The sequence below is a fragment of the Lepidochelys kempii genome, chromosome 12 (assembly GCF_965140265.1).
Source record: "Lepidochelys kempii isolate rLepKem1 chromosome 12, rLepKem1.hap2, whole genome shotgun sequence".
Classification (NCBI taxonomy): Eukaryota; Metazoa; Chordata; order Testudines; family Cheloniidae; genus Lepidochelys; species Lepidochelys kempii.
In genome coordinates this window covers 31,440,517-31,458,352 of record NC_133267.1, presented here as the reverse complement: position 1 = coordinate 31,458,352, position 17,836 = coordinate 31,440,517, and the positions used below count along the sequence as shown (strand labels likewise).

At 41.5% G+C, this 17,836-nt stretch overlaps 1 long non-coding RNA gene across 1 annotated transcript in view; it reads left to right on the top strand.

The window, feature by feature from the left end:
* LOC140896346 (uncharacterized) overlaps positions 1-17,836 on the top strand; it is a 45,779-nt gene that overhangs the window by 13,762 nt on the left and 14,181 nt on the right. The window contains exon 3 of the long non-coding RNA XR_012154523.1: positions 4,805-4,955. This is a non-coding gene — a long non-coding RNA (uncharacterized lncRNA). The remainder of the gene's footprint in view (positions 1-4,804; positions 4,956-17,836) is intronic.

Below are 17,836 nucleotides of genomic sequence, written 5' to 3'. Positions count from 1 at the left end.
TGAAAGAAAATTCTAAAGAAAATTTTGGATCAAGAAATTTTGTTTCAATTTCACCTTTTTTATTTTAGAATTATAGAATACGCATTTCAAACATAAAGTAGTTTCAAACAAACAAACAAAAAAAGAAGCTTTTCATTCCAAAATCTGTTGAAACGTTCAATATTGTTGAGACTGTTTTTGCCAGTTTTCTCTAAAATGAAATTTCTGCAAAATTAACATGATTTCATGAAACATTTTGACTTTGACAGAACTGCCTTGGCTGATGGAAGAAGGTTCCATCAAAGTTTTTCCAACAAGCTCTAGTGCAAAATATTGTTAGTATTGCATATAATGGTACATACCTTTAGCAACAGTAAAAACATTAAGTGCAGCCATTCTATAGCTGTGCTTCATGCAGCAGGTCAAATACTCACAGGAGTGGAAACCTGCATGCAGGATTGGACTAATGCAGCACCCCAAGGAATTTGCAGAAGTCCAAAACCCACCACGCTGGGAGGACATGTCTAACATAATGCAGGGGAAGTGATAAAATGGTGGCAGCAAAGCCTAATAGATTTTTCAAGGAGATTGAACAGGAGCTTCTGAAGGTAGAAGTGAAGCATAGAAAGCAAAAGTAAACTAGGGCTCATTTAATTATCTTTTTCACGCTGCATTAATCACCACAAACACAGCTTTATGCGTATTTTTACATCAGTGTTAGAGATTAATACAAAGGTAATTTCCTGCATTGTCTGTCATCAGCAACTGCAAAATCAACAGCTTGAAGAGCAAAATAACAAGATCTTTTGACCTATTGTTCACCAAGCACTGCTTTCCCTTTGACCTCTGAATTTCTCCTATCAAATCATCATATGATTTGCTATAATTGTGCTCATTCTTCCTGTCCTCCCTTCTCTCCCCTCCATCCCCCAATCCACCCTGGCACTTGTTGTTTCCTTGACCACTATCCTCATTCACCTCTATGTCCTTTGAGTCAGTCAATTCCTCCTGTTAAGGTTTTCACAATTCTTTGCTTTCTAGTTATCTTCCTACTTTGCCAGTTGCTCGTTCAGCATCTCTGTTGGTGGTTGTTCCCCAAACCCCCTTCTACCTTCTGAGTCCCTCAGAGTTCTGTTTCTCTACATCCCTTGTCTCAAACTACCATCTCTACATGTTACACCCAGAGTAACTCTTCATCTATGTCCCTAATCCCTCGCTCCAGTCTTGCCTCTTTGACTCTCTCATTCCAAGGGTCTCATTGCCAACTCCAGCTCATCAGCGTGAAAACTCCTCACCTTTCCTCTAAGGCTATGTCTATACTACTGCGGTAAGTTGATCTAAGTTACACAACTCCAGCTATGTGAATAACGTAGCTGGAGTCGACGTAGCTTAGGTCAACTTACTGCAGTGTCTACACCACCCTAGGTCGAAGGGAGACATACTCCCAATAACTTACCTTACTCCTCTTGTTCCTGGTAGAGTACCGGGTTTGACCAGAGAGCGCTCTGCGATATAGACCCGCTAAATCGACCCCCAGTGCATCGATCACCAAGTGGTCGATGCTGTGGTAGTGTAGACATAGCCTAAGAGTCCTCTATTTTTCCTCATCACTTTCTGCTACTCCACCAACCTCCCTATAAACCGACTGACAATATCAGTGTATCCTATTCAGCTTCTATCTTTCTTTCCCTCCCCACGTCTTCACAAGCAGTTCTAGTTTCTGGTTCTCACTTTCAAGGCCCTGCACAAGTCTGGTTCTGCTTAGATTTCTGCTCCTATTGCCTTCTTTCATTCCCTTCTGCCTGCCTCTGCTCCCTTGTCCTACCCTATTCTTTGACTTTTAAAATAATTTACAATCATATGTGAATTTAGTGTTCATGAAAGTAGAGGCTTAACAGCTCTGGAGACTTAAATCCTCTGTTAACCTTGCAGAGTAAGAACCTCCCAGGCAGCAGGTTCTCTATGGTGCTTTACCCCACAAATGTGCATTCAAACTAATGTAGAAGGGCAACCACTAGGGGGAGAGAGATGTTACATTTTCCAAGCCCGTTCAGCGATTGGTCTCACTGCTCAGAGTTCTCACTGCTCAACAAGAGTCCCCTCTTCTAAGAGTTACTAGAATAGATTAGCTCATGAGTCCATTTTGTGCTACACCCTCATCCAGAAATGACCAGTAGTTGATGCTTCAAAGACAGCAAAACAAACAAATAAAATAAAAACCAAACCCATAATACATCTAGCTAATTGTTCAATATTGCACAAGGTGTGTACTGGGTTTAGATTTCTTTCTGACCCATGTAGGCAATAAGCTTATGCCCTGAAGCATGAGGTGAGTTACTCCTATAATTATTTCTGCTCACAACACTACTGCTCTGATGCTGTAAATGGTCACAGAAGTACTAGGTCCTTTATTAAATCCACCTATAGTAATTGTCTTGATGACCTGCTGAACAGTGAATCCCACAGGTTGTCTCTGCTGCATAAAAACATATCTTATTTTTATTGTTCCTAAATAGATTGACCTCTCATTTTATTGAGTGTTCCCTTGTTCTTATCTTATGGGATATGGTTAAAAAGAAAGCAGATCCGTTACTCCTTCCCAAGTGGAATAATCCTAATCTTTGCCATTTCTCATTTATAAAATCCTGTCCTATTGCTCGCCATTTTCGCCAACCACTCTGAACTTTCCATTTTCTTCTGTCTCTGCGTTGGCTTGAAGGTCTGGTGTTATATATATTGCAAAGTCAGGCAGAGATTCAGAATGGTGCATAGGGTACAGCACTGTGCTTTTTATATGGGTGAACCAACAAGAAATAACTCAAGAAACCAAATCTTCAGGATTTCCAGCGACTTCAGGAAATAAAATTCATCCAGTCATTTTACAGCACTGATTCCTATGGAATGAACAGGAATATATCTTCCCAGATTAGCAACCCCCTTGATTGTGATCAGTCTTTATAAACCATGTCTCTACTTGAACGATGGACAATTGACTGCATCTGTTTTACTTTACTAATTCAAACTGTCTAGGAAAACTACTTTTGCAGGAACTTTAAAGGTGAAAAATACCACCAATTATATTCTTTAATACAATTGATCTTTAAGAACCTGTGTGTACATTTCTGATTCTTCTGTAAACCCCAACTGCAAACACCATAAAAGGGGGTTTTATGAGCTTCTGAAAGCTTTATTTCCAAGGATAATAGCCACAGACTCCACAGGTTCAGCAGTAGAATTTAAGCACTGTACAAGGCCAAGCATACAGGAAATTGCTCTTACTGTTAACAAGAATGGGCAAGATTACATATGATACGGTTTGAACCTTTGCCTGTGCCCTCCAACCAAGCGTGGGCAACGGCTCTTTTGAGCTTTCCAAAGTTTTGTTTTTTTCTCCAGTTCTGTGATCTGCTATGCAACCTTTGTACCAGTCAGAATAATAAGCAGAAGTAAAACTGTTGGACCAGTACTGCCCACCCAAAAAGAAATAGGAAGTAGTTGAAATTTCTCAGAGAAAAAGCTCGTGTTCACATGATTTCTATTAATGTAAGGAGAAATGCAGCAAATTTAAAATACTTTAAAAATTGTTTTTACATAATGGACAAGTTGGGGTTGTCTGTGGAACTTATTGCCACAAGATGAGACAAAGAACCTAGCAGGAGTCAAAAAAGGATTGGACATTGTATGGTTTATGGGCAATTACTATAGTGAGGATTAAAAAAACAAGAGTTTGGGAAGGGATTTAAACCCTCCTGCTTCATAGCATAACCCAGTCTCTAGCTAAAGGAAGTTAATAAGAAACATTCCCTATGAGCAGATTATTTAATAAATGCCTGCAGCATGGATCTTCCTCAGAAGCTGGTGGGTACTGTTAACTGATGAAGACAAGGTACTGTATTAGTTGGGCTACTGGCTTGATTGAATATGGCAATTTCTATGTACAGTAATTGTTTTGCCTTTAGACTGTTACTTCTAGCTGAGCTAGTCGCTAGTTGATCCCAAGGTTAGGGAAATGGAAAACCACTTTGTTCTAAACATAATGCCGCCCAGACTAGCTAATATGGGTCACTAATACATACACACACATTCAGTGTTGTATGGAGAGATCTAACACTCTCACAAAGTGCAAATTTAGGAGGAGAATTATCACTTTGTTAAAATAAAACACATGGCGATTGACGTGTATTATGGAATTATATAAATATACATAAAATTCCATTTTAGAAACATGTTCCTTTAATACTAATAGGATGCAAAAATCTTATCACATTAGTAACCTTCATACCTTTATAATAAGTCTCTTATTGTATTAGCCAGCTTGGTTTTCACTAATATGATATGAAAGACTTGCTAATATATTAGGAAAGCCACTAACACTATTAATTTACTAGATAAATTACTTCTCTATCTTGGAACTTTAAATGAAATGGAATTCACTAATCCTAATTGGTTTGCCTTCTACCGGAATTATTTCCCATTAGTTCAGCATGTTTTCTTGTTTCATACTTGAATAGAGGAGACTTCTTAAACTCAAAGCCTTGGGGTACGGTATATGGGTTTATTAATTATCGGGTATTCATTCAAGGGGTTTAATTAAGCACTAACTTTCCATTGACTGGTGTATACAAAGGAATAAAAGGCTTGACTGGTCTGGCTGATTAAAGCATTGAGGCCATTTTGTCATCATTTTGTCCTATTTGGTGAGGGGAATAAAGATTTTTGAATTGTTTAGTATGATTGGCTCCAAACATGGACACCCATTACTATACACGGGAGGTTCGTTCCTGTATTGATTTTTGTCCTTTTTTCCCCATCTGTTCCTGGCTAGGAGGGTTATGACCTTTCCTCTTGGATATGGACCTTGCTACTGGATACATGTCTTTGTCACCTGAAGAGCAGACGACTGTAATACAATAAAGGAGCTTAACTTTAAATCTCCTGGGAAGCTGACACTGGTGCAGAATGTAGCAACTTGCTTAGTAAGTGGGGGATCTTGCTGAGCGGACATGACACCAATGCTCTGGGGTCTTCACTTGTCTATTAATTGCCAGGCAGAGTTTAAGGGGTTCTGCTTTTATATTTGGGGCCTGATCCAAATTCCTGTGGCATCAGTTGAAAGACTCCCATGTACTTCAATGGATCAGGCCCAGAAAGCTCTAAGTAGCTTGCCGCAAGCCTGCATGAAAAATGTTATCTAGCCCCATGGGATACAGCCCCAGGTCTGGTTAGCAGCAGAATGTCAGGGGGAACATCTTCAACACTAAAGAGAGAGGGCTGCTGCCATGAATGCTCTTTGACTGAAACATGCTCCCTGCCCTGACTTGGTCTGCAGTCAGCTGAATCGGTTGGTTTTTAGTACATACTGTGAAGACCATATATAGAAGAATCCTCTGGTGGCATGGAATTGTCATAGTGTAGGGGGCCAGAGTAGTGGGGCATGACTGGGGAAAGGAGCTTCTTTATGCCTCGCTGATTCCCAATGCCTTTAACAGCCCCGCTAGGGCTGCTGGTGGTCAGTATTAATTGTAACAGTCTCCAGTCTGCTCTGAGTTACACTGAGGAATGGGCCCTGGCTTGGCACACAGATGACCCAAGCTTTGGGAGTACAAAGTCCTCCTTTATTCCGTTCACGCATCTGCACGCACACCTTGCGTTGCACTGCACAAGTCCCCAGCCACAGCCAACTCTGCGTAACCCAGGCGCTGGAATCCTTGTGAAGAAGATTGTGCTTGCATTTATTGGCAAATGTATGTTAAGTGCTCTCTAAAACTGGCAAGCTGAAATTGTTGCTTACAGTCAGCCTCACGTCCCTGAGTCAGCGCAACCTGAAGCCTTCGCACATCTCTGCCCAAGGGAAGTGCAACTCAACATAAGGAGTGGCTTCTGGGTACCGAGGGAAGGAACCAAGTTATACAAGAAAGAAGAGGGTGGCGGTGGTGGGGCTGCAAGCTGGGAAAGCATAGTGATATTAGAGTGCCTGGCAAATTTGCTTTCAAACAAGCCTTAGCAGGCTTGTCTCTCTTTATATTTTAGTGCCTGGGGTAAGTGTCAGTTGCTATGTAATGGCAAGACTGGTAACAACTGCCAAACATAGTGCCAGGAAGCACTAATGTAGTTCTCTGTCCTCACCTGTTCCTCTTAAGGTGTAGCAGACTCTGCCATTCAGCCAAACAATGTGGAGGCTAAGGCATCCCTCTGTTTGCAGAGCTTTGCCCTGGTCCCAGACACAGAGTCCCTGGAGGAGCAAAGCCAATGCAGTATCCTGCTGAAACCACTGAGCTCTAACCAGTCTTTTTATTTTTTTAACAACATATTGAGCGAGTTCTTCAGTTCACCAGGACAGCTGCAACTGCAGCATCACTTCAGCGAGAAGGAGCCTTTGGTAAAAGGAAAAGATTTTGAAACATGAAATACAAAAGCTGTGAGACAGCTTGAGTGGTTGAAATCCTAGATCTCTATCCACCTATACATCTTCCTGAGCCAAATGACTTGCTTTGGCTTGCTTATCACTCCAAGACAAAGCAGACAATCTAGCTTTATTTGACACTTGCAATCATAAAAAGTATCCAAGAAAATGTACGGTTCTGCAATGGAGCAGGTCTTACAGGTCATTTGCACAAGATAACTATGCAGGCTAGTGACACAAAAGTGTGCGATTATTATTAATATTATTTGGTACCATCAGCTTTTCCACCAGCAGCATATGTGAAAACTATAGCTGCAGGAATACAAATAATTCTCAGAAAATGATTGCCTGTGATTTTATTTTCCCTTTTGATTTGTAAAATGTACACTGGCTAGTCACAACCGGCTTAAATTTATTCATTCTGAGTGAAATGCACCTTTTTACAGGACTATGAACCACTTAAGCCCTCCAAATAGAACTTGGCTTGGTGAAAAATTTAAATGCAATGTTCCTTCACATTCACACAAAGCCATTTTGTGTGCATGTGCCACCCTGCTGCCAGAAGGTAGAAGTCACGTACTTGTCTGGCTCATTTAATTGTCTCTGTTTTGGGCCTCTAGAAACCTTGTCCCCTTACCATGTTAAAGCAGTGTCCCAATCCCATCCCATGTAAAATATAGCCACCTGCATTTTATTTATTATGTAATTTTCTGTCATCACCACAGTCACTGACACAAAGTAATGTGTATGTGTGTGTGTGTGTGAGAGAGAGAGAGAGAGTCCTACTTGCGAAGAGTGCAACTACATCCTCGACTCATTTATTAGTTGCTTTACTGCCAGGGAGGTTTCTGTGAACCCTGTTCCCCTGTTGAAACAAGCAGCACCCTGTACTATACGAAATGAATCACTTCTGCTGAGAACAGTCAGGCACATGCATTTCAAACTGGCTAGATCCAAGTACCCAAGCCCATGAGCTTGTGTAAGCACGGCTGAAACAAGTTCACCATGAAATTCAAGCAAACACTTGCACTGCATTTTTTGCAGCATTTATGCAGACAAACATTCAAGTCTAGTAATAACAATAGTACAGTTACCTTCACATCTGAGCAATAACAATGATAATTAGCAGGGCTGCTAATCCAGCTGTTTCCTTCTTTAATTTCCAACTATGTTCCTACAGACAGACACTGTCCTCCCCTGAGAACCTTTACTCTGATCTGGTAACATGAGGGGGGCCTTGAAGTTGGTGGAAACAGTCCCCAGTCTCAGGGACACCGTAAGCAGCCCTACACCCCGCTCTTCGCAACCACCTCCTAGCTGTAGGGGACATAGTGGGGCGATGGCGAAAGGTCAGAGAAGTGGAGCAATTTTTAGGCAGTTGAAAGAAAGCTGCCATAAATTAGAGCAGCCAGTTGGGTTGCTCCAACTTCGTGAGAGGCCACATTGACCATGGAGCAGCCTATAATCTGGGCAGTACAAAGGTAGCATCCAGCTATCTTTAGCCTCCCTCTGTCCTCCGTGCCACAAGCTTCACATCACAGAATTTCTACCTTCCTGATTTTCAAGTAGGATTTTTACAATAGTACCAAGGAACACTTTAAAAATACTTATCCGTGAAAAGCTTTCCATTTTACATTCATTCTCCTTGGTGTTTTGTTTTGTTTTTTTTTCTAATTAGCAAAAGATAGCTGTGTGTTCAGAGAAATGCCGCTTCACTGGACTCTCTCTTCCCTGCTAGGAAGTCAGAACAATGCCTTTGTGACCTCTTGCTTAGGGCCTGAGCCTGAGTTTGGCCTAAAAAAAGGCAGGTTTTTCTGATCAGCCACACTTTAGTTAGCTGCATTATGTCTATGGGTTTTAAGCACTAAGCGTGAAATTCACCAGTGTACAGAGGGCCAGCATAATGCCTATGGAGCAGTTAGGACTTAAGTGATGCATGGGCTTCACCCTGACTCTCTGGGTAGGACTGTATTTCACTCTTACAAAAGACTAATGGTTTGCAATACTGATCCTATTCTTTCCAATTCATTCCCTTCTGAAAAATTCAGAGTTAGATGTAGCGATTGGGCGGCTGGTTTTGAACTTTATTTGCCTTAACATTTTTTTATGGCAAATACCTGTAAGGATTATGGGTTTGTGGGCATTATGTTTGGAAAGAGTTTGCTAGGATCTCTAATATATATGTCTTGGCTGACAGCCCCTTGTCACTCAGTGTAAGATTGATTTAGGAGAGGTGTAAAGTTGATTTGTGGAAGGGGAGGAGGATCGTAAAAGGGGAATGGCTTGAAAAATGTGTGTAAGAGAGTCAGTGTAACCCTATACTCTTACATTAACCAGGGACTTAACTCTTTTTCCTGCAGTGTTTGTCTGATAAATGTCTGTTTAAAACGAAACCCTAACCCCTGTTAATAAATCCCAGTTATCTATTTCTATCACGCTTTCATCGGGATCAGCCTTAAATTTTCCCCTGCCCTTAGGAAGACTTAGAGTGTCCCATTTGGTGGCAGGGATAGAAGAAGGTTTACATAGCAAGCCAGACAAAGCTTTACAATTTCACTTCACTTCAGAGAAAAAATGCCGGCAGAGGAATATGCTCCCCTAGTCACATTGGCAAGCAAATTACTGGCATCACTGACGTGCCAGCTAGAGGCTGGAATTTTGCCCTGGTAAAATTTTAAAATTAAGAGCCTTGTCCAAAGCACATTTGAGTCAATGGGAACCTTTCCATTGACATCAATGGGCTTTGGGACACACCCTAAGTACGTAAGGTGGAAATGGCATTCCCTGTGCAAAACCTGAGTAAATGGGCTTTGTGCAGCTCACCAGTGCAGGAGGGAAGGTCGGCAGATGGAATCTTCTTCCCCCTTGCACAGAAATGGGGAGAGGAGTATACACATCTCAGCCTGTGCCCACCACTCCAAAGCCATGTGCTTCAGTAGTGGTCATGGCCCACTGTATAACACAGTGCACATGGTCAGTGGGTCTTTACAATGTGTGAACCCACTGGGCCATGTTCCCAGTTATGTTCTGACTGGCATGCCTGCTCATAGTCCCCTGCCCAATCTTGCACACCACACGACAGTGGAGCACACGGGAGACTGTGGAATTCTCCTACAGGGATTCTCAGAGGCTGGAACTGTGGGCATCTCCATTGCCGTTTGGGTCTTCCACAACTCCACATCAGAGACACCCTCATGCCTGTAATGCATCTGCTACGCAAGGGACAACAGTTCCGAGCAGCCTCCTCCCCACTCCACTCCACATCCCCTTCCTCCTCTTTTCGCCTTCTCCCTCCCCACAGGTTTAGACACGTTTCAGGGAGAAAAAGCCAAGGAGTGAAATTAACCCTGACCCAGCAGGTTCAATCCCTTTCCTTCTAGCTGGGTAAGAGGAAAGAGCCTGAACCAGGAAGTGGCCGGGGCTCTGCCTGGGAAGCAACCACTACATGACTAGCCTGGAGCTTCAGAGAAGCTGGATGCAGAAGCAATTCCCTAGAAACCATATGTGGTGTTGCATATGGAACAGGCTGTGACTGTTGGACAGGTCTGTGTGGGACTTATGGGGAACAGCAGCGGCTGGGCAGGGAGCCAGTGCAGAAGGCCCCAGAGGGGGAGAGTGAGCCTGGTTTGGAAACCTGTAAACTCCTGTTTGCTTGAATGGAGACTGGACTGGGAAGGTCTCCCCAGGGACTAGGCCTGAAGGGCCCCAACTCTTGGTTAGACTTCCCCAAGGACCTAAACAGGAACTGCTATTGCTCACTTGAACTGTAACTGCTTAAGCCTCTGTACGTAGGGTATCTGCAAGCTTTCCTGCCAGCACTAGTAAAATACCCTTTCACCCTCACCCTTTCACCAGGGGTCTGAGTGGTTATTGGGACTCGCCAGGGCTAGTGCCTACAAGGCGTTGCTGCTGAAGCACCTATAAAGCTTGCCTCGGAGTCATGATACACATGGCACATTGCTGGCACCTTGGAGGTTTTGTGTGCTCCATTACTGACCAGCCCTTAAGCCCTTGCACACTTATTATTGCCCCTTCCACTTTGGTACGTAAGGCAACTGCTTGTTCTGAGTGCTCCTAAGGCTGGGGCAGGGTGGAATATGATGTGTGAATAAAAGTGTTCGGAAGAGCTACTAGCCAGTAGACCACAGGAGAGGGCAGGTGGAGGAGACCAGCTTGTTGTTTATGCATTCTAGAGCCATATGTTTCAGGACAAGAATTATGAAATGAGAGCTGCCATTTAAATAGGAAGAATTCAGTCCAAATGTCTGTGACTGAGCACAGGATTTCATTTCTCAGAAGATCTAACACTTGGATTCAGCTGCACTTGGGAGAAACCTGCTGTTCAGTTCTGGGTGCTGTCAGTGAAGGCCAGGATTTCAACGCCAGTAATTAGTAACAAACGTCACCACTTTAAACGTGCCAGCCAGCCAAAAGGTCCATTCTTCAAACATCTGTCCCCATCTCCCTATGAGGAGGAGAAAAATATGAGCAAAGGGAATTTAAGTGACAGCACCCGTGATCGGGCATATGTCACTGCCTCAGAGGCTGATTTAACCAGGCAGCAGGTAGAAAAGACAAATATTCACTATAGGAACTGGAGAAAATGGAGAGGAGGCAGAATGAGATAAAACCTATTACAGAAAGTGTTTTACAGTGCAATACCTTAGGGAGCTGAGAGGGAAGGGGAAAGCTCACCATAAATGGAAAAAAAGCTTGAATTGTAATTGATTCACAATGGCCAAGGCTTTTACCACATTTAGACTCTATTTCCATGGAAGAGAAAAAATGCACCAAATCTCAGGTGTTCAGTATCTTTAAAGCACACAACAGAGAGATGTATGACAATAGATTAATATTAGAGTAAATTTCCTCTCTATGGGCTTCATAAAAGGTCTTTTGATGCTTTCGAAGTTAAACCACAGGCAAACTAATCAACCCAACCTGAAAGGTCATCCACGGAAGGTCATTCTGAGAACAGACATTGACATTGCCCAGACTGCATGGCTCCTGCAAATGGACTGCATAAAAGAGAGTTTCTGTTGGCAATACATATAGCCAGATGCTCAGCTGTTGTCAATGAGTGCCTCTCCATTTACTTTACCCAATTAGTCCAGATCAGAAGCTGCAAAGGTGGCTTTCCCCTGCCACACCCTCAATTGCTAGTCCTGTAAACTCACCTTGCAATCTGGTAGCCAAACTGTGTTCTTTCTAGTTTATACCTTGTCAAAACTGAAGACCTGCAATCTGAATTCTGTTGATGCACTAGCTAGAATAGATTCCAGCTCACTGTCCCAATGGTGCGCAGGTTCTGTAGAGCCAACAGAAGTAAAAACCAGTGTCAAATATATTCTTATCTCTCAGGTCAGTAGATGGGACTCTGAATACACACAGAGGTAAGAACTGCTCAGTCAGAAGGTATGTTTTGCATAGTCATTTTTTTTTTCAGACCAAATGCAAAGTTTTCTTAAACAAATATAAGCCACAACATTCTGATCCAGATCCCACCTTTCCCCAAGTTCAGGGACAGTTGGATCTCCAGTTTTAGTTCATTACTTATTAAATTGTTGTTAGATTTTATACTTGCCCTTTTATATTCTTGTCTAGAAAAAAGTGTTTCTGCATCCTGAGAGCGAGTACTCCTTTGGTCTTTCTGTACCGCATGCTTTTATGTAAAACTCAATAAAACTGTATTTGCCAATATAATTACAGATGCAGCTACACTTTTTAATAATAGATTATATAAAGCATGTTATGAAATGCATTCATATCAAGTTCCTGGCAAATTATACTATATACTGTAACCAGGTGTTATAAAACCAATTACAGTATATGAGAATTACTGACACAACGTATGCGCCCCTTTAATAAAATACAATTTCAGATGGCTGTAAAACACATTGTAAAGTACCACTGAGTTATTACAAATTTGTGGCAGCCAGCAGCACTGAAGAGGAATCCATTTTTATGGGGGACATTGTGATAAATGAAAGCTTAAGAGCTATAGACTTGCAACCATACTGTCCATGTAAAGAGGACAAAATACTATGATCCTTAGTGTTTTCACTCAGTCTCTAGTAATGCAAATTCACATGGAAGTCCATGGTAGTTTGCTCAACTAAAGACTTGGTGAAAACAGAGTAAAGACTTAGCATTTGCCCCACATTACATTTACTATGTTCCGTCAACTTTGTTGCAGTATCACACTAAGGGCCTGATCCAAAGCTCCTTGAATGCACAGGAAATTTTTCTGTTCACTTGAATGGGTTGTAGATCTGATCCTAGTTGAATTATTTATTTCCATATTATTTCATAAGCGTAGAGGGGCTGTTATCTTGAGTAAGTCTGAGTGTTGCTGTGTACTGTACTGTGCAAAATGAAATGGATTTTTTTGTACTTCCTCATTACTCAAAAACAAGTTCTAGACAAAGATAAGCAGAACCAGTTCAGATAAATAGGAAGCACCATCCCCTCTCTTCCTACTCCGAACCTTCACCCAAAGTCAAACCAAACCCTTTTTCTGTGAGGTTCCTGTTGTTTTGTTTTTTTAATTTTTTTGCCTCTGTATTTCCTACTTCCGATTGGATCTAGAAGTGGAGTCCAAAATAACACAAGAAAAGTTACCTACGTGTTGTTGTTTCCAAGTTTGGCCAGAAGCATGAGGTACCAAAAATATCACAAGAAAACCTGTTCTCTGGACACTTCCAGTCCAGTTTTACTAACTCGGGGGATCTAGATAGTTAAGATAAACATCCATACCTTTTAAAGTCTGACCTCGCTATTTCATTCCATGCATTCAGTTTGAATCAGAATCAAATCTTGTTCCCATTGAAGCATTTCCATTTTTTCAGAAGCTGTTTTCTCTGGAAAATTCTCATTCACTGCAGTGAGAGTGAGACCGGAGACCAAAAGGGAATCTATATTTAAGTAATCACCTAGCCCTATCAAAGATCAAAGAGAGTACAAAAATTCAGAGCTCTAGTTATGAAATACAGACATACAGATCCATTTTTTCCAAAAAATGCCTGTGTAAACTAATTTAATGTCTCCCTTGCTCACATGATTACTATGATAGTGTGCACTGTGGCAGAAAAGGCACAACCAGTGGTCACTAGAGGTTTAAATGAAATTTAAGCATGTAGTTGCAGAACCAATCTTCTGAAAGTATAAGTCGGTTACACAAGTAGCAATACTGATCGTGTACAAGTGCACAATGTCTTTCCTTCAAGGACCTCAAGGCACTTCACAGATGTTGTTTAAGCTTCCCAATACTTCTTCATTTGAGTAAATATAGTCTCACTGAGATTCAGTGACTTACTCAAAGTCACCCAGTAAATCAGGGGTTGAACCAGGAAGCGAAACCAGGCATCCTGGCTCCAAGTGCCCTGCTTTAACCTCTGGTTGTGTTGCCACTGTTAAGCAGGGGCCTGATTCTGCTGCCCTTACTCACATGAGCAGCCCCAGAGAAGTGAATGGAACTGTTTGCATGAGTTAAAGGGTTGCAAGATTGGGCTCTTCGGGCCTGTTCCTGCCAGGTGCTGAGGTTTTATCTCATTCTGCCTCCTCTCCATTTTCTCCTGGCTTCAACTCAGACTGAAGATTTCTACTAGTAAAAAAAAAAATCTCAATTTCTCTTCTTTCCTTCTAAGGCAGAAAAGTACAAAATAAATTCCCGGTCCTCCAACTTGCTGCATGTGGGCAGGGCCTAAGTAAGTATTGGCACTCTGCGCCTCTCAGAAATGGGCCGTTAATTTTGTGCTTTTCTGCCTTGTAAGGAAAGGAGATATTTCACTATTGGAATATGGAAGTGGTGATTGGTCTCTCACCAGGCATAAACATAGAAAGGATTCCTCATCAGCAAGGCATTGGCTCTTCCCCAGCTTCAGCACTCACATAGGCTAAAATATGACCAATTTTTTAAAAAAATCTAAAAATGTGTCTTTAATAAAAGGAGGAGAGTATTCCAAACTCCTGTCTAATTTCTCTCCAGGGAAAGAGTTATAGATACATGCCCTCTTTTCTGTCTTTTAAAATCCCTACCCTTCCTAATCTGTATTCTCTAGTAGAACTGAAATAAACAAAGTGGTAAATTACTAGAAAGAAAGTATGAGAGAATAAAAGAGGTGCTAAAAGGTTTTGGACATTATATAGACAGCAATAACTAGCTAGAAATAAATGTGGCTATGAAAGGAGGGCTTTCCCTAAATATAGTGAGGTCCATTGTTCAGGAGAAATGTTGTTATTAAGAAATAAAGGAACCTACTGCACTTGAGAAGAGAAATCTGCTGACTGAGTTCTATCCACTGTTCTAATACGGAATGAACTGTTCTAATATGGAAAGTGAGAACTGTCATATACAGCGAAAGTGGAAGCTACTGTTCCAACCTGAAAAAGTGAAGAATTCCCTACAGTTTGCACTTCTGCGATAAAAAGAAAGAGATCATTAACTGTGAGTGAAGATAGTTTGTGAAGGAGAAAAGAGAAGAAGAAAAAATCCTTTAACGCTGTAATTTTTAAAAGTGCCCTTGTTTGTTTTCTTGGCAGAGGAGTTAAGTATTTGGCACAAAGAGCTTGGAATGTGGCCCAACTGTATAAATGCTCCGGTTGGCCTTTTTCATACTGTTGCTAAGCGGATGGCCCAATGGCTGGCTAGAGGCCCTTTAAACCCCACCCCTAAGCTCTGGCTTTATCCAGAAATCCCTCAAGCCCTTATTAAAGCCTCTCTTCTCCCACTTGCTAATAATAATAATTTTTTTTAAAGCTGAAGAAGCACTGAGTTTGTGCAAGCGAAACCAAACCGGCTCATGCCAAGAACACCGCAGAGAGCAGCTGAAGAGAAAGAGCTTGTGCCACGCTCTGTCTCTGTTTAGTCCTGAGGGACTAGAGCTGCTGTAGATTGCTATCCTGTCAGACTTGTTCTGCTCTCTCTCTCTCTCTCTGTGTTTCGCAGACTAGAGGTAGAGGGCAGGACTGAAATTTTCCCCCCATTTTTTTTAAAATAACTTTGTCAATTCAGTGAACTCTGGGATGATTTGTGCATTTCATGCTCTCCTTTGCTTCTCCTCTTGGCTAGAATTTGGATCCTTTCCAAAGCTCAGTTAAAACTTTTTTCCCCCCTGGTTGTTTGTGGTTTTGCATGAAAGGGCATTGTTAACTCTTTCACAGTCCATTTGAAAAGTGCTTCTTGGCTCAACTGTTACAGGCATTTCGAGAAGAGCAAAATAAGTGTCTGGCTTTAAAAATACTCCTGGCAAGAATAGTAATGATGGGAAAGATTAAAACTGCTACTGTGGGATAACTAGATCTAGAGGAGCAAAGCTAGCTATTTTTAAAAAGCTCCCTACCCATCCTCCTCATCCATTCTAAACAGCCAGAGTTCAAAAGTGAGGAAAAAAGAGGAAGCAAGGAATAATAATGCTGCCAGGTTTTCTGAAACTATAGAAAGAGTGGGAGGGGGGCATTGTCCCTCAGTATTGATGGGGGAGAATGGGATTATAACATCACATCAGTGTGACAGAGGGTCGCACTTTCCACACAGCTGCACTATTTGCACAAGTGCCCATTTCCATGTGCAAAAAGTTTCTATTTGTGTTTTTAAAAGGGATAATGCAGTACTTCTTTCTTACATATATATACATATATATATAGAGAGAGAGAGAGAGAGAGAGAGAGAGAGAAGGGGGGAGGTTATGTTTATGTAAGAGGATGCACCTTGTCACCCAGAATGTCTTGAAATGAGAAAATTTAGCCCATCTACCTGTGCTTGGATAGCAGAAAACATAGAGATTGATCTGGCTAGCTTAGAAACCAAAGTGACAAGCATTTATCACCTTGGGCCCGAGGATCAGGGCCTTCGTATCAATCTATCATCTAGCTAGCTAGCTGAGACACTTATGTTTAATGTATTTATCCTCACAACTCCCCTGTGAGGTATCCCTTTCTTCCCCCACTACTCATCATCCTGGCTTTTTTAAATGATTCATATTATTGTGTTGTGTGAATGCATCTCAGTGTGCATGTTACAATGGGGATCTTTTGCTGTTCTCTCGTTCTCATTCATAAATCAGAATTGCCAAAGATGGCTGCCATGGCACTTCCAATGGCAATCTCAAGAGTGTGAGGTTTCACACATGCTGAAATGCAAACAGTGGGTTCTTGGCGTGTCAAGGACACAAATAATGCATGAAAAGAACTGGTGAAAAGTTGTCCTGAAAAATGTTCATCACTTTTTTTCCAGCTTTGATATATATTTTTTTCTGTTTGCTTAGTATTCAGACATGTTTGTAACAGCTGGTGACAGAACGGTCATTTGAATAGAGAGTACATTTACATCATATGTAGTACACTGGAGCTTTGTGGGCCCAGAATCACCCAGGAGTGGATTGCAACTCATTTCTGTCAACAGCACTGTGTCATATTAATTTTCCTTTGCTGCCCACAGATCTGAGAGACTAAGAGCCTGGAATCTGCCATTTAAGGCTTTTTTCCCCCCTCAGTATTCACAGCTGCTGAAAAGTGGGCACATTCTTGCTCACATAGTGGGCACAATCTGCATTCTCAGGTATACCTTCTCTAACACCCCTAGCATGTCCCCCACAGCATTACAAATGAGTTGAGTCTTGAGTGAATGCTAAAAACAAGTATTAAATATTTGGCAGCAGCTGAGGTAGATTATGTTTTTCATTTCAACAAATGGAATGTGAGCAGATTGTATTATATTTATATATTTTTATTTTTTTCCTTGGATTATAAAACATCCCTATTGCTGCCAGTGGGAATGTAAATATATATTAAAAATGCATACATTAACATAAGTGAAAGTGACACAACATTTTGAGTAAAAGCGCTAAGAACACAGAAACAACCCTCACCTCCCAATTAGCACATCCTGTTGTAGTTAGCATATGAGTAGCTTATTATGCTCAATCTGAAAGTTTTTGAAAAGTAACCTTTATGGGTGATTAAAACAGATGCATATTTTGCTGACTTCTTCCAGAACATTTTAACATGGTTGCTATTCTTAAATAAATAAATAAAATCTTGTGCCAGCAAGTTTGACTGTGTAAAATAAAACCATAATAAATGATATATTCTCAAGCATTACAAGATACTTTAAGGGCTGTATATCCAGGAATTTTTCTTCCCCACTGAAATGCAGCCACCTCTGAGGTGGAATGCTCCAGACAATTTCACACGAGTAACATCTGAAAATAAGACATTACACAGATGTAGATGACAATCTGCTGCTCTTACAGCATTTGCTGAATGGAGAGTAGTGCCACTAGGACTCAATTTAAAGTGAAGCCTGTGAGTAATTCTTTGCAGGACTGAGGCGTGAGACAGATTAATCCACATGTAACTTGGTCCTGATGCTTTGGAAACAAAAGCTTTTGGAAAGGTATTCAAAGGCTCTACCAGGTGTTCAGATGCTGGTTATAATAACATCCAGGGACCTTC